Source organism: Pollicipes pollicipes, unplaced genomic scaffold (assembly GCF_011947565.3).
Source record: "Pollicipes pollicipes isolate AB1234 unplaced genomic scaffold, Ppol_2.1 Scaffold_7261;HRSCAF=8764_pilon_pilon_pilon, whole genome shotgun sequence".
Taxonomy (NCBI): domain Eukaryota; kingdom Metazoa; phylum Arthropoda; class Thecostraca; order Pollicipedomorpha; family Pollicipedidae; genus Pollicipes; species Pollicipes pollicipes.
Window position 1 is genome coordinate 23,758,495 of NW_023597054.1, and position 7,968 is coordinate 23,766,462.

A 7,968-nucleotide genomic window follows, 5' to 3' on the forward strand; every position below is an offset into this window, starting at 1 on the left:
TTCCATATAGGTACGTATAGTTAGGTCTAACCTAACTATATCTCTATTCTCCTATTTTTCCCGAGGAATAAGGCTATTTATATATATATATATATATATATATATATATATATATATATATATAGGTATGTATATATACACTTTTCAAAGAGTTTGGGAACATAACACGCACGTAAATGCATGACATTTATCTATGAGGCGACCATTCAGTTCAGCCTCGTGGCAATCTGCACACACTCCAACTGGAGCACAGGAGGAACTAGCGCGTATATCATAGTCTGTAAAATCGCAAGTACACATTAATACTTGACGTAATATTGTACTTTTACTTTGAGAAACTAACTGCTGGTAGTCTCCAGCGCGTCTTAAGCGTCTATTTATGAGATCGTTGCGCTTTAGAACACTCAAATTCGCCAACATAGGTACGGAAAATTGGTGTATTATGGAAACAAGTCATATTTCTTGTTTGTCCCGGCCAATGTCGACGTGAGTAAAAACCCTAGACCATACGTTATTTGATCTTTTTTTTGTTCGTCCCAACGACTGTGGTTTGAATCAGTGCAGTCCGTGGATGAATCATGAAGGGCTCAAAAATGCGATTCAGGCTATCTTCTTTCACCTGAGTCGAGTAACTTCTGAAAATATCCAGTAACTACATGTCTACGTCCTCCGACACAAACATGGCTCTAATGTGTGACGTACTGTAGAAATTCTGCAACAGATTGGTGCAGAACAGTTTTGGTCGCTCAGTGCTTATCTTTGGCTGTACGTCGACATACAGTCAATCACAAATGTGCATTTATAGAAATCATATATGTCGACAATGTTATGTTTGGCACGAGCTATTAATCAGCGACGACTGCAGACAAAGTTGATCATTTGTGTTGCGCTCGTTGCGAAATGTGCAGCCTTCTTTGTACGGGTGAGACCACTGCCATTGGCGCCACGCACCGACTAACGTACTACACGCCCTGCAGTGTACTGCCACATACTCATCACGCCCTACAACCACAGTATCAAGCGCGGAGAGCGGCCTGGCAGAGAAACAACACTGGCCTTTTCGTACTGGCCTATCCGACGACCGCGAAAATTAAACGGCAGACAGCACAGGCCAGAAGTCAGCAAGAAAGTTACGAGGCCGTCTTTTAGATGGTTTATCGTGCTGCATTTGTGGTTGGTGAAGAATGTTTGAAGTTTTGACCAAAGGCCTTCAGCCGACAGCTGCCGTTTTCAGAATCGGCTGCTGTCGTTGTCGTTGGCTGGCAGCTGCCGTTATCAGAACTGCGCAGCGGGTCACGCGACGGGGCCCGGTCGCTGCGTGAGCAGAACGAGTGCGCGACCGCACCGATAACGGCTGCGTCGGCCACCGCTATCGGAGCAGCCGCGCCAGCCCTCACCGGCGCTGGCCAGATAGCGGCGGCACGATAAAACGCCAGCACCTGGTGTGAGTCGACTAGTGTCGAGCCGACGCCGCCGACCATGGCACACAAGGCAGTGGAGTACGCCGAGCCGAGAGAGATGGAGGAGGGCAGCTCGCGCCGCCGTCGGCCCCAGTCGGAGGTGGTCATGGGCAGCAACACCGCCGACTCATCCCTCGACTGTTTCTCGGCTCTGATCATCGGCCTCTCGTACCTGCTGTTCATCGTCACGTCGCCGCTGACCGTGTGGATGTGCATCAAGATCGTGCAGGAGTACGAGCGGGCGGTGATCTTCGGCTGGGGCCGGCTGCGAGCGGCGGCGCCGTCGGCCCCGGCTGGTTCTTCGTGCTGCCCTGCATTGACACGTACGCCAAGGTGGACCTGCGCAGCGTGTCGTTCGACGTGCCGCCGCAGGAGATCCTCACCAAGGACTCGGTCACCGTGGCCGTGGACGCCGTCGTCTACTACCGCGTCTCCAACCCGGCCGTGTCCGTTACCAATGTGGAGAACTACTCGCGCAACACGCAGCTGCTGGCCGCCACCACAGCTGCGTAACGCACTCGGCACGCGCACACTGGCCGAGATCTTGTGCGAGCGCGAAGAGATCTCGCTGCACATGCAGGAGACCCTGGACGACGCTACCGATCCGTGGGGCGTCAGGGTGGAGCGGGTGGAGATCAAGGACGTGCGCCTGCCGATGCAGCTGCAGCGCGCCATGGCAGCAGAGGCCGAGGCCAGTCGCGAGGGCCAAGGCCAAGGTGATCGCCGCCGAGGGCGAGATGCGCGCCTCGCGCTCTCTGAAGGAGGCGGCCTGACGTCATCAATGAGAGTCCAGCTGCGCTGCAGCTGCGGTACCCTGCAGACACTGAACACCATCTCGGCCGAGAAGAATTCCACTATCGTTTTTCCCCTGCCGATGGACATACTGGGGCCGCTGATGAATAGCAAGTAGCGCGCAGGCGGTGACTCCGGTGATGATCGTTGCCTGAACTCGTTAGGGGGCGGCCGCGGCCAGCGTGACACCAACGCCCTGGCGGCAGCGTTTTGAACTACTGCCGCAGTAGCTGGACGGCAAGCTTCGGGGCCCTAATTTTGTAAACCCGGACGATTGCTTTAGACAGCGTAATACAACTGAAAATCCGTGGCGCCTGTGTGGCGATATATACCTTGAGCCATCTAATAAGCCAATACGCTCTCGAATGCAGGAGAACCAAAACATGCGAACTGGCACATTCGAAAACGGGAGTTAATTTTGCCTTTGCGTGATTGCCAACAGAAACGAATGCATTTCTCCAATATTATGCGAAAAATCGATATTCTCGGCAGTATTACGTGACATTTAAGAGTACTACCCAATCGCATGCCAAAGTAGCCGGCACGCAATTAGAAACTGTGGAGAAACACACAAACTATTGGTGATCGCATGGAGCTTCGATATTTTTCTCGCAGATACTACACGGAAAGTTGCATTTCAGAACTTACACTGTAGGTCCTCTTGGGAGGATGCTGCATGGTCTCCACGATGAGACATCACGCACCATAATTAGGAACGCACCAAAATGTCAGTTGAACGGGTTCCAAACCCTTCATTTCAGGCCGGAGGTATTCAATTCCTGATGACACGAAATTCTCACATTCTCTTCATTCTCAACGGGCACCAAATCCAGGGGCACAAAAATGTTGCGTCTCTTACTCTGACCAAATTCCGGATCGGCCCCCGGGAGAGGGGGGTACCACGGCTTTCTTTCTTTCTGATTTCTGGTTGAAAGATATATTGGCACCGCAAACTTTCCTTACCATAGGACACCACATCAAATTAGGCCATTTGAAGGGCCTAAAGCCAATAGTTAAAGGTGAGCTAAAATCCAAGGGCACCTACAATTCCTTTACCGCCCACCCCCCTAACAAAATTCTGGATTTGTCCTGTTGGTGAAGGAACCCCAACCTTCATTTCGTGACACCGCACCAGCCTGGCGTTCCAGGGGTTGTCGCGCCGCAAGTGACCACAGGTCTCGCGCGACGACACATGGCCGCGACAAATAAATATGTCCGATATTCGTGGGGATACTGACCGATAAAAGGGCTTTCTGCGCCTGCACACAGTCGTGGCGGCGCACCATCTTCCCCACCCTTGTCCAACGAACACTGGTATCGATTGTATTCTTTTGTGAGGGCCCCGCCCCCCCTAATGTTGAGCTGCCCCCCCCCCCCCTCCCCCAGTGTTGGCTTGGCCCCCCAATGTCTTTGGCTGGAATGCTACAAAAAGTGGGCAAAAGACGACCGTAACACGAAAACTATCTTCTTTGATCTTCCTGGTAGTGGCGTCTCGCTACCACTCTCATAAAAAGTCGTGGCTGCTCTCACCACAAGATAAAAATCATAACAGCTGAGCGGAAAACGATGCACTAAACTTTACATACCTGGTGCCATAAGGACACGCAATGGTCTGTGAGGTTAAAGCGAAAACCTCTGGAATATGGGGATGACCAAGTCCTTCATGGCCAACCCAGTCACCGTCCCCCACAACCAAAATGCGTGCCGCCTCCCTTGATCGTCATAGAAGAGCGCCATCGGTACCCTAAGGAAGACTCTAAAGGGGCGCCGTCACGTGCCGATCAGAAAAGACGCGTGCGTCCAGTATTTGTTCCCTGGATCCAACCCTGCATGACTTCTATACTGCTTAAATAAAGACTGCTGTAAATTATACAAAGATTAAAAGCGTATATCGCGCTTTCATCAAAATAAAATTGGACTAAGTCCGGGTGAGAAAAAAGGGCGGGTGTCGGTTGTCGAGCCTTCGGTTCTGTCCCCCAATAATGTACAAAATGGCAACCCCTGCCAGCGAAGCGCTTGTAACGCTGGCGAGCTGGTTCCCAGTGCCACACCCCACTCACAGTTCTGGCCAGGAGTTCAGCGTGTGGTTTTTTGGGAGAGAGGGGACACGCTAAAACTGAAGCCCAATGTGGACAGTGTTGACTGACAAACAAACTGACATGACAAATTACATTAGATATTAGCTAACGCGAGGTCCGTCGCCAGTGACCAAACATCTGTGAAAGAGCAACAATAACAGTTGAATATGTCCTCAATCGAACCATCGCAAACGATGACGGTAATACTGAAGTGTGAGTCAAGTGAGTTTGCCACTGATACGCACCCAGATATTTGACTGATTTGCAAATTCAAAATACGAATGCAGCAAAGTCGTTCCGCTTCGGCACGGCAAAGGAAGCTAGAGGTGCCTTGGAATAAGAAAGAAAGAGTCCCTACGGAGGCTGCCGGCTCCGCAACTCGACCTATACTGGAATCACCACATCTCTATCACGGTGCATAACTGTGCACCTGCAGGAGGGAGCGCCAGCCAGCATATGGGCAAAACTCACAATAAAAAAATTCCTATACTCTGACTTAGATGAAAACACACCGGTTCCAAAATCATGACCAAACAAATGTCGTTTATAAGTTCTCGAAGCCATCCTCAATACAGAAAGGCTGCCTGACTTAAACAAACAGCTTGGGACACACATCACTGGACCTGTTCAGTCACCCAGCAACGGCAGGGTGATTCGGTGCCTTGAACTTGCCATGTCAAACTGCTTGGGAAAGTGATGTGCGTGCGTTTGAATGCCTTTTGTAATTTGGCCTGATGTTCGGATGCATAATCTATAACTGAAGGTTCGCCTTTGGTTATGTCACATAGAGCATGCCTCACATTTTGCCATTTTTGAATATTTTCCGCCCGACTTGCATTGCTTTGAGAATGAGAAACGACTATTTTTGAACAGTTAGCTAGCTTACACCCACATAAATGACCACAGGTGAAATGATTTATAAGTTGCCGAAATAACGAAGGATTTTATTAAAACAATCGAACAAACCGGCAAGAAATTAAGAAACTGATTAAATGCACTTTTGGTCTTGGATATAACAAGACTTGCGTTAATGAAGGCACACGGCATAAGAATATATATATATATATTAATATATATATATATATATATATATATATAGAAACTGATAGATACTCTGATGACAAGCAAGGACTTTAAACGAAGAAACAGTGTTATGAGGAGAAAAGTCAAATATCTTCCACAGAAAGGCATTTCCACAGCCATGCCCGTCACGCAACACATAGGGCCGCATCACTTAGCGTGTAACCTCCACATGTAGCGAATAGCATAGCATCATGAGCCGTTTGCAATAGCATGCTATATCTGGCATGGAAGCATCATACAACAGGACTTGATGCAGTAATTAATTCATGCGATGAACTAACTTCTTCGCTCACATATTCTGCTTCGGCGTGCTCACTGTCACACATGACCTCCCTGTTTTTACCACACGTTCCGTCTCAGTGGACAGATGGTGAGCCCTCAGAGTCCTCGGAGTCGCCATTGGGAGCGTGTGGAAGTTCTGAGTGCACTTCACCGTGATGGATCATGATAAGTACTCAGTGGGGTGGCCTGGGACGCGCGTCGCTTCCTGCCCAGGTACATAGGTCGACATGATACTGCCCACCAATTTCCCGATAAATGTTTGCACGTGCCTTCCGCCATCAGCATTTGGCTGTGATGGGTACGTCCACGCCTCTCTTGCGCTGTGGCACGCTTGGCTGTGCCCCCGATGCCTCATAGGTCCGTCACCATGGGACGACGCAAAAATTTACAGCTAATGTCAATGTCAGGGCAACCCAAAGCCAGCCTCATGGTCGCATGCATCGAGTGTACTGTTTTTGTTTTTTGTACGGTGCGCACGCCGGCTGTGAATTTTTTTTTTTTAAAGATTGGGCACTGCCGCACCGATCTTTAGGACAAGCCATTGCAGAAACGCATGGACTGTATACATCCGACTCACTGCTTCGAGTCGTGGACTAGCAGAAGTGTCCAGGCCTTTCATCGCTTTGTGGACCTCCTGGCAAGAGACCGTGTGGCTTTCTTAGTTGGCGACTCTTTCCGCCATGTAAAAAACCCCTTCCAAAAAATTCGGCTGTCCGGTCCAGCGACAAAGGTGAGAGATACAAGATGAAGAGCCATCTGTTGTAGCCGTGCTGATATGTATCTCGTCTTTCAGCTCCTCCATCATCTGATCGACCTCAATCGCAGTAAATATTCCGTTAGAAGTTTGCTGCTCAGCCAAAAATCCCCCGCTTACTGAGAAAATAAGCGTCGATTCACAGAAACTGAAGTGAAATGGTAGACAAAAGTTAAAACCTTATGTAAGCATTTACAGCAGTTTTTTGTCTCGCCAATTCCGTACCTTCAGTCAATGGCTGCCTTTTATTGACCTGATTCCCTTCTGGTGTAATATTCCGTTCATTTAATTAGGTATGCACCTAGCGCTTCAATGATCCTAATACCTTTCAGAGCTTTTCTCTCCCTTTATCCGCCTCTGTCCCTGGATAAGACCTTCTGTGGATCCAAAGGATAGATAAGCTTATGTGGTGGCCAATGAAATTCTACCAACCATACCGAAATGGGCGTTCCAAAGCGGTACCCACACAGGCTCACTCAGGCTTGACTTAAAATAGGCTGAATACCCTGCGCTTGGACGGGGGGTTAATTTGAACCACTGGGTCTCAGGCGCTAAGGGAGTTAAGATACACCAAATTTACAGGGTGTGTGTTGTACATTAAATCACTTGTGTCAAAATCTAAGGTTCTTAAGTCATGACCCTTCGAGTCAAATATTGTCAAAAAGCTTCAAATCCAGATTGGTGCTCAAAGTGTCCCAAACCTTGTCATGCCACCACCGTGAACTTCAGTGCTTTCTCTAAGCAAAAGGTCCTGGTGCTCATTTAAGGTCAGTAACATTGTTTAACCCTTCGAAAGATCATGAGGACCAAAATGATACAAGACTCCTTTGATTTTTCCCATTTGGATAAACGTCAGGGATTACGCTAGGCAGCATGTTTTTCACAACCAAATGTGGACCTGGGCCATTTTAGGTCAGTGACATACTCAGACCTTTAACAGGTCCATGAAAGATGTATGACGCGGTTGCTGCTATTGCTAGATTTCAATTGAGTCGCCAAAAATTGCCTCATGCAGCAAACTCTAGAGTTCAAACACAGGCTGGTTTTGACCTTGGTCCGACCCTCATACTTGACCCTAGGTCAGTTTAATTGTTTAATCCAAGGGTTTTTTCGCCTAAGAAAACTATCTCAGAGGCGTATGGCTTCGTCTAACGCTCAGTTGTTGTGTCAAATTGAACCATTTCCTAGAATTTGTCTTCGCTTCACTTTGACCTGCTGCATCTTACAAGGTACATTTAAATTGTTGGTGCCAAACGATCCGCTAACCCATTGTCTGCAGCTATGCATACTTGGCGCCGCTTCACCGCGCTGTTGGGAAAACATTCCTGGAAAAACCGTTGGGGGGGGGGGAGTCAAATTTACCTTCCCGCCCGAGTGCGCGTTAATTTTGCGTGCGGGTAATGTCGCAAAATACTCCAAGTTTGCGTTGTAGGAGAATGGAACAGGAATAAAAATAAGCCAGTCGACCGATGAGTGAGCGAAACGACGTGTTTTTGTTTTCAGACAAGGCGGAGCGTAT

General features: G+C 48.7%; 1 pseudogene; it reads left to right on the forward strand.

The window, feature by feature from the left end:
• Positions 1 to 585: 585 nt before the first annotated feature.
• On the forward strand, positions 586 to 2,451 carry LOC119112103 (band 7 protein AGAP004871-like; annotated as a pseudogene).
• The last annotated feature ends 5,517 nt before the right edge of the window (positions 2,452 to 7,968 follow it).